Raw genomic sequence first — 13,946 nt, 5'->3', positions numbered from 1 at the left:
CATGTTGATGATTATGATGACACCATCTTCACGGTTTAGCAGCATCTGATTGGCTGTTTGCGCTATGGTATCTTCAGCTGATAGTAGTTTGTATTTAGCATTGCTGCTAAATTATTGTCAATCTTCTGACCTATTTTTGAATTTCTTATTTCAGTTTTCAATGTTTAGAGGTTTGAGCTCTTAGAAAAATATGATTTTTGTATTATAAATTATGTAAAAGTGAATGGATTGCTCACTTTAATAAAAAGCAAAATTCAATGGTAATATGATCAATTGTACAAAATAAGTTATGTAAATTAAAATGATTATAAATTAGATTAGGTCTACCTAACATACAGTACAGTAATGTAGTTATATAGCTCAGAAGACATCAAGTTTTACTTTAAAACTATGTAAGTGCTGTGTCGGTAACAAAACATGTCCATAATGCTTAGGACTGTACAGTGGGTCCCTTGGGTGCAGTGATAAAGCATACATAGAGATGTATGAATGGATGCTGTCATGAGTCATGACTGTATTTACTATTATAGGTAATGAAGACGTGTCATGACCAGAGATATTTTAGAATAAAAAGTTTATTTATAATAATGAGCAACCTCCTGACAATATTGACCCTACTTACTATAGGATGTGGAGTCTAAGCCAGGAAAGTTATTCACAAGAGCCCTTCATGAGGCAGGATGGACTTGCCTGCTTTACTGACCAGGTCGCTGCTACTACAGTAGGTTAGGATGTGTAGTCAGGGTTGTCAGGGGAGGCAGAGCCTCCCCTGTCATACTCCCTCCCCTATCATACTTCCTGTCATGCTCCATAATTTTTAATTTAAAAAATGTGTTTTATATATGTGTGCCTCCTCAGCCATTGACCTCACCACATGTCACTGGTTAATAGCAGGGCCGACCTGAGGCATGTTTGACCAGAGCATTCAAACAGGGGTGTCACCCCATAGAGGTTGCACCCCTCCCGACTTCCGATTTCATCAGGACAGCATTATCCTGCCAAAGTGTTCCATGGGAGATCTGGTAGGGAGCTTGGGCCCCCCCACCGCTGCAGCTGTGTGGCGGTGCCAGACCCTGGGTAACTGAATGGATGCTGCCCACATGCGTGTAGCATCCATTCAGAGCTGGAGAGGGCTGGGGAAGCCTAGCTAGTGACGGAGTGCTGGGCTTGTCCCCAGCCTGACGTTACATGGGAGGCATGCCATGCGGGCATGGCCCCAAATAACGTCATTTAGGGGGCATGGCCTATTGTAATTAGGCCACACCCCCATTAACAGTCATGCTACTAGATTTAGAGAACATAGATGCAATATCCTTAAGGGATTACATAGTCACAGTGTGTCCAGGCATTTTGCCGTGGTACACGGGAGCAATCCATCGGGGCTCAAACTTACAATGGTTGAGCACTTTGAAGGAACCAGGAGAGGGGGAGATAGATTCACCAAGTTGTATCAAGGAGAATCTTTATGGATTCTCAAATTGGATACACTTCACCGGAAAGGTCTCAACATAGCCTTGGATTATTCATGTTTGGAATAGCCCTACTGTCTGTTCTGTTTGATTTATCTTCATGATCCAAGAATTTTTATGAGAGGGTTTCCAGGCTTTGGGCAAACCAGGGGTTGGCTATTGCAAGTGGACGTCCGTTGCTGTTATGCCACACCTTGGGAGTCCCCTCAATCATCAGTCATGTACAGTAGTTTGGTACAACACCTGGGTTTTATTCCTTTCTTTAGTTTGAAAATGGTGACAGGCCGTTGTTATAATGCATTAAACCTTTTCGACATTTAGTATACTCAATGGAGAGATGTGAATAGGATGATGCTCAAATATTATTGTATGAATGTATTCCATGCCTATATTAAAGTAAAGATGAAGTAAGAGTGTTATGGAAATATGTGTGTGTAGATGTATATACATCAGCATATACGTATATATCTCTGTGTATATGTTTGTGTGTGTATACTAACACACGTGTGTGTGTATAGATATTTATATATATATATGTCTTGGAGAATATTTTGGATTTTTCATACGGTAATTAAATAATAAAAACAAAAAAAAAAAAGGAAAAGATTAGCACAAGGAAAGAGACCTGATACTCTGACCACCCACAGGTGCACAACAGGCAGAAGTTACTAGTTATAGGGAGTCAAGTGGGAACTAATCCAATCAGAGCATCAAACCTTTATACAATTAGAGTGTTTAACACTAGCAACGTATACCAGACCCAGACACACGAGTATGGAGTGTGACAATCAATGTTTACAGGACAGCATAAACATTATTTATTTGATTTGTTTTCTTTTCTGATGCTTGGTTTTAAGTAAATACTGACTTAACTAAATTGAAAAATAGATTGTTGAGTAGGCCAGGCATGGCTACCTGGTATATTCACTCAATGCCAAGTATGGCATCAAAATGCAGCCTTTGTGGTTTTATTAATTCACCTGTATTAACAAGTAAAATGAAATATGACTGCAGTATAATCCTATATATGCTCTGTGGAATTATTTGTTTAATGTATTTGCAGTAGAGAGCTGCTCCTTCATAGGTAATTGTAAGAAATCTTGGTGCTGCTCTTGTCTGGTAGACGAAATGTGCAGCATTATCCAACTATTGTCACTTAGGGGTAGATGTACTATTGCGGAACTTGTCATGCTGCTATAGTTCTTCCCGCTTCGCCTATTAGCAAGGCAAAGTAGGAAGCAATAATGCCGAGATGTATTAACATCTTGGCCGCTTGACTGGAGGATGATGTGCTGTGTCTTACCTCCAGGCCGGGCCCACTGCACATGCGCAAGATCTCACAAACATATCTCATGTGCAGCCGGACCCCCACACAAGCCGCAACAGGTTAGTACACATACCAGCAGGTAATCTTGCCGATATGTGAAAAACAATCTGCCACTTTTTAATCATTTCTGGATGATTTTCCTTTATTGTACAATAGTATAGAGATGGCAAAATCATTAGAGGTTTGCAGATAATGTAGTAAAAAGTGATTTTTCTCTATGTTATCTGCTTTCACACATAACGAGCATTGTTGTACTGTAAGTATCAAATAGCACTGGTTATAGTTTATTAATCACTGTGCAGCACATAACTATAGTAATAAAACTCACCTAGACAACAAAATCTTACCAGTAGGTGTGTAAAAGGTGAATGAACAGCTTGAACAAGATGTAGATACTATTAGTGAATTAAAATTCATTGATACAATGAAATTGAAATTGGCATAATAGTAATTTTCTTGCTCAATGGAGAACAAATGTGTTGTGCTGTTAATTGGAATCTGGAGGAAGAAGTTGAGGAAATCTGCTACCTAAAAGAAAAAAAATTGATAAATATGTAACATTTATTTAAAAACAATTTATATACATTAGTGTAAGCATATTAGTGATCATTGATCTAGAAATGAATGTAATAAGGCTCACACAAAAAGTACACATACATAAATGCAGTTCAATAGTCTTTGAAATACTCTACTGTTAATAAAGCTAGATGTATAATTAATTGATCTCTAAATTAACACTCTGTGTAATACACAAAAAATTAAAGAGGTCAGCGCTTAAAGAAATGCAAAATAATGAAATGTAAATAAATATATCCACATTGTATGCTTTTAAACAATAAGCAATCAGTTACCTATCCTAATATAATAAATACATATGTTAAAAAAAATAAACAGTATTAATTATATCTAATATAAAAACTTAAAATGAAAAGACTTAAACAATATTTATGCCTTAAAAGTCATTTGCAGTGTAATGTAACTTTATGAACAGGATATTGTAAAACAAACTGAGAAGATTTTAGTAACAATATGAATTGCACATGAGATTTTCTATACATTAATGGTAAAACTGTTAATATCAGAAACAAATTCTTAAAGTGTTGAGAATGCTTACAGAAGGACATTATATAATATCTATTATATATATTTATGTACAGGGCCATTGCAGGGCATTAACCTTGTGCTGGCCTAACCCCAAGGACATCATCATATCATAATGATGGGACGGGGAACACAATAACCTAGGAGAAGGTGAGCACCCATAACAACCTAAAAATGCTCAATGTGGCTGCTTTCTAGGATGCAGGGTGTCATTCATATGTGCCACGGGCCAACAATGGTGTTGTCCCCTAGGCCATACCCTCTAGCCAGTGATACAACTAACAACCCCTTAGTTAAACCCATGTTGATCAATTGATCAATGCATTTAAGCTTGCAGCCCCTGTCACAGGACCCCACTTTACTGCAAGTCCCTACTCTATTGCTCAGAATTATAACATGGACATAGCCATCACATTAGTGTTAAACTCAGGGTATGCTATCAAGGTTTAAAGCTCACAGCAACTTTGCTTTTAAATGTGAGACAGTTAACAAGCACACCTGTTGCAAAGCACCTAGGAAAACATCTGACACAAGTTAGATAGCTAGTTAAAAAGGGGTGCATGAGAAAATGTGATCACAAAAATGATTAATTATAAAAATTAATCATAAGAAACAAAAAGCACTAATCCATGGCACTCACCATTCCTAGATTTGGGGTGCAACATGGAGAAGATAATTGACATTTCGATTTTCAAAATCAGATAATATCTTAGCCAACCGGCCCATAAAGATTTTGTATTTACGTCCTATAGGAATGCCCATAGAACACCACCGCAAAGTGCTCTGGCAGAGCTTTTTTTATATTGTTTATGCTAAATAGCATAATACAATAGTTTTGACTTCCAACATGACCCCTTCCACCCGGTACAAAATGCTCTGCTCCTCTCAATTGATGATTGCAACCACCTCTGCTGACACCTGTATCATCTATTAACTAGCTTAATACAGGTGGCTGCAATCATTAAATAGGTGGGAAGTCCAGGAGCAGAGCATTTTGACCGGGTGGAACTGGTCATGTTGGAGGGTATGCGTATAGTGTCATATAGTAAGTGCACTCAATATGGCCATATCATCTAAAATGCAGTAGTAGGGTGTCTGTCGCCCCCTCTGGCTGCAGCTCTCAGCTTGTTGAGAACAAATACATGCAACAACCCAGGACTCACCACATGGAGGTGACTTCAACTTTAGTGCCACCCACCACCCACCCTGTCACGTTATAACAAGCTCAGCCATTCACTGCTTACTGTTCTAGTGGCTTCTAATCTTTTTTAGAATCAAACTTTGAAGAGTCGAGATACAGTATTATGTTGCTTGGTTTGAGCCGCATCTTGCAGGCTAGGGCACGTGCAGCTCCATCTGAAAATGTGTGCGTATTGCAAGTGCCTGAAATAATTTTAAAGGCATCAAAATACTACCAGCTCATAACCTGGGAAAATGTCAATGTAATAGAGCCTCCAGTTCTCCGTAATATACCCTCAGATGTACTCACCCAAATTTGCATGAATGGAGTAAATCCTCTTTTTGCATTCGCTTCACACACCCAAAGTGTGGAAAGAATTGTCAAATTAGTGACTGAGGGGTCTGTGTTAGGAGACAGAGTGAAAGCAGTGTTAGGAGACAGAGTGAAAAGTGCCAGCCAATCAGCTCCCAACTGTAATTTTTCAAACACAGCCTGTAAGATGACAGTTGGCAGCTGATTGGCTGGCAACTTATCACTTTTCACTCTGTCTCCTAACACTGCTTAGTAAATAGACCCCCGAGGCTTCTGAAAAGTGCTGTGATGAGGTAAGCGGGATGGTTTTATTAGGTCTACTCTCCGGTCACGTGCAGTAATGCCAAAGTTTGATTCTAAAAAAAGATTACAAGCCGCTAGAACAGCAAGCAGTGATTGGCTGAGCATGTTATAATAACATGACAGAGTGGGCGGAGGGTTAACTCGAGCTGCAGCCACCTCCATGTCCTGGGTTGTTGCATGTATTTTTTTGCAACAAGCTGAGAGCTGCAGCTAGAGGCCAACAGATACCCTACTACTGCATTTTAGATGATACGGCTATATTGAGCGCACTTACTATATGACACTATACGTTGAATAGGGCATGTATTACGAGTCAAAACTATTGTATTCTACTACTTAGCAACAAACAGTATGAAAAAAAGCGCTGCCAGAGCGATTTGCGGTGATGTTCTGCGGGTATGCCAGTAGGGCGTAAATATAAATACTTTATGCACCTGTTGGCTGACTAAGATATTATCAGGTTTTGAAAAATTCATCTTCTCGAGTGGTCCTACAATTTTTTATCAACTCTCGCAATCGATGCAGAAACTTTTTTTTTTAAACACACCCTAATGCGCACCCATACCCAGCTGCTGAACATGGTGATGTGCAATGTCCTCTTTGCACAATATACCCTATATTTCCTGGGCTTCCTGTTGAGCTTCCTCGCCATGGTGCCACTGTCAGAGATCAGCACTGACTTCCATGGGAGGTGCCTCCTTTTCAACAAGGGCATGGATGAGTGGGAACATCATGCTGGAGAGGGAACACCTCACAGTGGAGGAGTGGTGGCCAGAGTCCACATGCAGGTTTAGCCATAGGGATGAACATTGGTATCTGATGGTTACTAACAATCAATGTGTCATGATTCGCAGACGGAATCAACAATGAATTTATACAGAGCGGTGGACTGTTCAAATCAGATGGTTGGGGTACCCCTTGAGTAAAGGTGGTTGATTATGCAGGCCCTGGAGCTGTGTAGCAACAGTAGACTCAGATGTATTATAATAGTAGAGTCCCACTACAGCTTTGAGGGCAGTAACACTTTTCAAGCTGTGGCCGTTACCACCTTGAGGGCTGTAAAGATGTTGCAACGAATGACCTTTGGGCCATGTAAAAAGATGCGGCCTTTGGGCCATGTAGCAGCCTTGGGGGCTGATAAGCCTTGGTGAAATGTGGCCTTTGGGCTGTGAAGCAACATTTGGCCTTCTAGTGTGTAGCAGCTGTGGGGGCTAGTGAGCCTTGGCAAGACGTGACCTTTGGGCCATAAAGCAAGATGCGGCCTTTGGGCCGTGAAGCAGCCTTGGGGGCTGGTAAGCCTTGGCAAGATGTGGCCTTTGTCAGAGTTGACACAAGCGGCAGCACACTGGCTTGTGTACACTTAGTGCAGAGGTGCGGCTTGTGCTGCCGGGTTGACACAAGCAGTAGTACGCTGGATCATGTACACTTAGTGCAGAGGTGCAGCTTGTGCAACCGAGATGACACAAGCAGTAGTACACTGGCTTGTGTACACTTGGTGCAGAGATGCGACTTGTACCACCGAGTTGACACAAGCATTAGTACGCTGGCTTGTGCACACTAGCCTCTGGATGACACAAACGATAGGTAACTGTAATGCAGACTGTGCCACCTATATGACACAAATGGCAGGAGCTAAACAAAGCAGACAGGGAGACTGGATACTCGACTGGAAACAGGAGACTCACAGCTGAACTGGAAACACGTGAAACACTATCACCAGCATCAGAACAATGCATCAGCCAGGTAGAAAAAGGAGGACACACCAATCCTGTTCCAACATTGATGATGTCAGCCAGATGGGAGGACTTTACAAGTTGTACAGTGTAACGTCTCTGTCTCCCAGCAACTGGTCTATGAGAAGTACCATCCAACAGGACGTAACTGCGGCTTGTGACACAATTTTTTTTTGTTCTGATGGTAGTGCTTTTGCCATTTGAAAGAGATGGTCAAATGTTTGCCACCCTCGAATGGAAATCATTTGATGGTGTTCCAATGGTTGTTTTTTTATTTCTGATAGCTATGCCTCCCCAGGCTTTTTCTTGGCTACTGTGTCTGCTTCAGAGCATCTTCATGGATTCCTTGGAGGCAGTCTCTTATTCTCTGCCTCAGATGTGACCCTGCTCAGTCCCTGACTCCCTTCCCTCTCTAGGTTAAGCAACAGGGCACAGTGCTATCTCTGATTGGCTCTCACTGTCCTAATCAGCTAATCAAAGTGCATCCCTCGGCCCTGCAGCAGCAGTCAGATACTCGCACAGCACAATAGTTTTTTCTGTGACTAGCTTAATTTCCAAAATCCATCCAGTGGTTCAAGAGATACTTCAGCTCCACAATAGTAAATTTTACATACTGAGATGGCATAATGATGTATTTTAAAAGTTAAGGGGGCACAATTATGTATTAATATTAGTATGGGAGCACATGCAAATGTTTTAATACTATAGTGGTTCTCTCCTTTAATTTAAATCATAAAGAGTGCAATAATCTTTATTCATTCCTCCTGGTATGTATCAAACACTGAATCTTGCAGTGTACTTTCTATGGTCATTCACACTGTCTGGGAACTTGTCATTGGAGTTGATGGTGTCGAAACCGGATAATTGGGTAAGACAGAATCTGTTTGCAATCAGGAAAACCTGCATGATGCCATCTTGTGAATGGCAGCAAGATTCCATTTTAGAAAAGAAAGCTTACACAAGCGCCATTTTGTCAAAAATACATAGTACACAAACCACAGTGCAAAGTTGCTAAAAGTAGCATGAACAGCTTTTTAACAATCTTCCCCAAACACATACCGACAGTGTTCAGAATACATAAAATAACTTTCCAACACATTAAAATCACCACAGACTTATATTTGAGCAACAGCAAGGCAGTGGTGTTTTCCCCGCATACATACATTTAAAAGCAATTGTCCCATAACGCAAAAAGGATAATTATTACTTGGTTTAAATGCAATGTCAGTATATAAAGAAATGAATGTTTTCTGTAACTATGGCTTAGTAAATGACAATTGGACTGTGTTTGGAAAAGCACTGATCTACTCTGTTTCCACAGCGTTCCGGTGACATCAATATGAAGATCAGAACATGCGGCTATGAAATATGTTAGAGAGAATAACTATTTGAAATGTTGTAAGCCATAGCAGCTTAGATTTGCATGTGGGGGATGCAAAGGGAGGTTGGAGACCTTTTGTATCCATTTGGAATTGTCCAATAAATGCCCTGTAACAGATTTCTAACCCTTACCAAAAGACAATGACATTGTGTAGGCTTGTTTACATTTTTGTCCAAAGGACTGGTTATTCCAGTCTAATCAATAGAGATAGCTAACTGGGACTAGAACCTAATTAGCAGTAGTTTCCGGAAACCAAAAGGATACTCCCTTTCTGATGACCTCACAGGTGAAAGGGGGCGGGAACATAGCATGCACATTCTGAGAACACACAGCCAGCAGACACACTTGCAGATTTTACAAGAGAGAGGTTCCCTCCCTCACAAGACAACAGAAAATGGGTCTCAGTTCCCCTGGTTTATAGCTAAGTATAAATTGTGCAATATTTAGCCTATTTGGGTGTCTGCAGCTATTTTTGGTGTTAATCTGTTATTAGCTTAGCATGGTTTGTGGTTCGTAGTTTTCTAAGGATATTCATGAGTCTGTGTTAGCATACAGTGGATGATATGTTATCTAATCTGTACTTTTCATCTATACTGTAGGGTACAATAGTCTGTTATCAGCATGCAGGAAAGGGATTGATTATGGAGTTTTTGTAATATTTGTAAATGATTGATGCTGGTTGAGATCCTCTGGTGAGCTGTGTTAGGGCCTTCCCATGTGCTCTGTGTTAGGGCCTTCCCATGTGCTCTGTGTTAGGGCCTTCCCATGCGCTCTGTGTTAGGGCCTTCTCATTTGCTCAGTGTTAGGGCCTTCCCATGTGCTCGGTGTTAGGGCCTTCCCATGTGCTTGAACAATATCTCTGCTTGGGAAAGATAGGCTTGGTATGTGTTGTGTACTCATGAATGTAATCATAGGGTGGTATCAGTTATATATTATGGAAGTTGAATTAATAACAGCTTTGAATGGTCATAAGTAATTGCCGTGTGGGTCAGATAGGTATATTGTCTGCAGTTTATTAGAGATGGCTACTTCCATGTTGGGTGAACAAAGGAAATTATAATTCTACCCAGTTATGGTGTTGTATGGGTCAGATAGGTATATTGTCTTTATTATAATTGTGATCATTGATGGATGTATGATTTACAGAGTTACAACTTAATGTGAGTTTTCAAATTGGAGTTTGCCTAGGGATCATGAGGCTTGCAAACAAAGGAAGAGCATGTGCTTCAGCCCTTCCCCCTCCCCACGGTCTAGTGGGTACTGGATGAGGTATGTTGTAGGATGATATTGTTGTATAATGGAATCAGCTTGTGTTGTACATGTTGGAATATTAAATGGTGCAGTGTTTGCCTGATGTGTTGGCATATGATATCCAGCTTGCATATTTAATTAACTATGGCATTATGGGAGATTTCAATGAGGTAGCTTGGAGTTTGTTTGCAGACCATGCGGTTTGGACAATAGGGCAGGAAGCATTCCCAAACCCCCCCTCATACACACACACACCATCACCAGCAATCTTGAACATGTGCTCTCAGCAGACATTGATATCTCTCTCATTGTATTTTGATGTGTCTCTTTCTCTCTCTCTCTCTCTCTCTCTGTCTCTCTGTCTCATATTGCTCATTGTATTTTGATCTTTAATAACCGTTTCATGTATATTAACTGTACCTTAAAACCTAATGTTTGTACAATTTATTTGCGCTCATTATTAGATCATAGCATTGTAACATCTGTACTTTTACCTGAATAATAATCTTTAGTGCGTTGGACCGCTATTCAACTGTCTCAGTATTTCATTAATGGTATAATCAAACACAGCGCTAATTAGCGACATCTTGTGGTTTTAGAAGGTATAAGCAGGTTTTATCTTAGAGGTTTATAGGCAGGTTTTGTCTTAGAGGTTCTAGGCAGGTGAATCTTAGAGGTTTATATGCAGGAATGTATTAAAAGGTTTATTAACAAATTCAACAATGGACTGCCTTCCAATGGGTGATGCCCGACCATCCCAATACCAACCCCTATCTAACCTATCCTCAGTACAGTACTTCATAAATGAAAACAAAAATAATTACTTTATTAATATTAAAAGGGAAAAAGGCTTACCCTGTTTTTAAGTGCAGGGGATGGGGAGAGGACTGTTATTCTCCTATGTCCCTTATCCTGGCACCTAGGCACATGGAGTCACCCATGTTTGAAAGACGGGTCTTGTCAAACAATAGGCCCCAACCCTACAGAAATCTACAGTATAGGACCATAAAAGAAAAGATACATATGCTTGATTCTTTATGGATTGTCTAACATACAGTAGTCAAAATGAATATTCAATGTCCTATCTGAAGATTCTCTTATTCTTCCCTTATTTTGCTGATTATCTCCATTTAGCATATTAAAAAGGAAAAGGACAATTGATATTGTGACACCTTTAACACATCAATGGAACCATGGATGACAAAGGGTGATAGGTGACCTGACAACTCCACAAAGTAGAGAGAAAAGTGGAGAAAATATCTACTCGTTCCTCAGTGTCTTTAAGGTATAAGCTTACTGGAAATGTGATAGTGTGGCACATGTAGCAGGTACTTTTCTGATTTGTTTTACATCTTAGCAGATCTTCTCTACTATATTACTCTCTTCCTCATAGTATATGTTATGTACAAAATAAACAATGGATATTAGAACAATATCTAATATTAGACAGCTCATCAGAAAAATTAATCTGGATGAATATTGAACCTGGGAAGTTTTCCAGCAAGATCAATATGTGCAACTCCAGCATGGAAAATGAGATAGTCAGACAGCCACTTCACTAATGCATCTGAACTTAAAACTTGACCTGGATTAAGATTTGTGATGAGCAGCATAACATCAGATATCCATTCTTTGGGGGAGATGTACTAAGCCTTGGGGAGAGATAAAGTGGGGAGAGATAAAGTACTAAGCAATCAGCTACTGTTGTGTTTGAAAATGACAGTTAGGGGCTGATTGACTGGTACTTTGTCTCTCTCCACTTTATCTCTCTCCAAGGCTTAGTACATATCCCCTTTATTTCTTATGTTACATATAAAGAGCCATTTTCCCACAAAAAAAACTGTAAATCTAATAAATATTAATAGGGCCGGATTCAATTAGACGCAAAAAGCTGTAATCGGCGAAAAAGTTTTGCCTATTGCCGCTTTCTCCTGTGTGCGTCTTATCTCCAAATTAAATTCCAGGATGTTTTTGCCTAAGCGGAAAGTCAATCCAAAAAAAAGTCAAGTGCAAAATCTCTATTTTGGGGTGCAAATGTGTGGAATTGATTCAGAACCCTTTGGACACCCCACCCCCCCCCAAAAGGACAAATCTGCCCCCAAAAAAAAAAGAAACCAGAACGCCCAAAAAAAGACATGTCATTTTTGGGCGAAAATAAAAAAAGTGTATTTTTCATTCACATTTTCTAAAAGTGCACAAAATATGCTAGTACCCATTTTCAAGTATCCCAAATTTGACTGGACTATTTATTTGAACCAAAAAATACTGTTTTCTATCATTCAGCTTTTAACACAACTTAAGCACACAAAGTACATTTATTAGGGTTAATAGTATACATCTGTCATGATTTCCAGTGTAAGAGCATCTAATTTTGGGTTACAAATGATTCCCCCCAATCTATTCAATACTTTCTGCATTTGCCTATTTGCGTTTTCACCTGTTCTGTAATTCAACAGGGCGAAACGCGGGGGCGTGATTGCCGAAAATTTGCGTCCCAAACAGGTGAATGTGGCAGAAACCCTTGGTATTAGCTAATTGTGAGGGAGAAGTGAAAGCTTGAGACCTTGTTAATGCTTCTATTTACTTCTACTAGGATTGGTGCTTGATCAAACAGATATGATACAGTCTTTGGGACTATACTAGATAGAATGCCAGAAGCACAAAGGACAGTATAGTCTCTTGATGATACTGGACCTGATTCAGATTTGGGAATAGAGTAAGATAGAGCAAGTAAATGTGCATCTTGATTAAACCATGCTGCACTGCAGGCGGGGCAGATTTAAAACGTGCAGAGAGATTTAGATTTGGGTGGGGGGTGTCCAAACTGAAATCTAAATTGCAGTGTAAAAATAAAGCTGTCCAGCATCTGTGGGCTACATGCAAAATCAGCCAGTATTTACCCCACAAGCAAAATAAGGTAGGTATTTGCACCCCTTGCATTGCAACATGGTTTATCCAGGTACACAGTTACTTGCTATTTCTTACTCTATTCCCAACTCTGAATCAGGCCCACTTTACTCAGAACTGAAGTGAGCAGTGACAGGTAGTAGATGACTACAGCAAAGTTGATGTAGTACTGGTGTCAGTCTGCAGACTTTGATTATATTGGAGTGCTTCACAGTACTGATATATGGATGCACCAGTGTGTTTTGGGACATCTGCTGGCTTGGTTGCGAAGTACAGAACAGCGCAGATGGTAGATGCTTGGGATGAATGCAGACTGAAGGGATGCAGGAAGCACTTATATGCAGGCAGCTGGTGCTATAGTCAGCATGCACTAGAATTCAGGGCACTGAAAGATGAATCAGAAGCAGATGCACTTTATAAGCACAGGACACTGAAAGCTATATTGTAAATGTAAATGTATTGATCTGATTTTAAGATGCTGACAACCCTTGGATCCTGGCAAAGCAAATAAAGGACTTGATCTACAAGTCTGACATACTTAGAGAAATCGCTTTGTTTCAGCTCCTCCTTCAGTTTCTTGAGCTGCTTTTCCAAAAGTCTATTTAAGGGAATGAGCTGACTCAAGCTAACAGTGTCTTAACTCTCTTCACATTGACAACTTTGATGAGTTTCAGCAGCTTGCATAACACAGAAATTATTCTCTACTGTACTGGAGTAAGGTACATTCTCCCTATGTAATGGCTTGTTGTGTTGCTTTGGGTGGCTTTTTGCTGTTCCTCCTTCTGCTGAATCATATAAAGGGTGGAATTCCACCTTCTTACAAACTCTTGTTTCAGCTGGTGGAAGGGCAAATTAAACTGTTCTTTCAGGTGCTGAAATCTTCTACATAAAGCTGCTGAAAGCAAAAAAATATAACACATTTTTCTGAGACACAGACAGCATATCCTGCATGGCCCTGTCACTTGTTAAAAATTTCTGCATC

General features: G+C 40.0%; 1 pseudogene; it reads right to left on the bottom strand.

Annotated features, from left to right (window-relative positions):
* LOC148538915 (uromodulin-like) overlaps nt 1-13,946 on the bottom strand; it is an 87,228-nt pseudogene that overhangs the window by 52,220 nt on the left and 21,062 nt on the right.

This window comes from Taudactylus pleione, unplaced genomic scaffold (genome assembly GCF_031769625.1).
Source record: "Taudactylus pleione unplaced genomic scaffold, aTauple2 ptg000032l, whole genome shotgun sequence".
NCBI lineage: Eukaryota > Metazoa > Chordata > Amphibia > Anura > Myobatrachidae > Taudactylus > Taudactylus pleione.
Note: the sequence above shows the minus strand (reverse complement) of the source record. Positions and strands in the feature narration are given on the sequence as shown.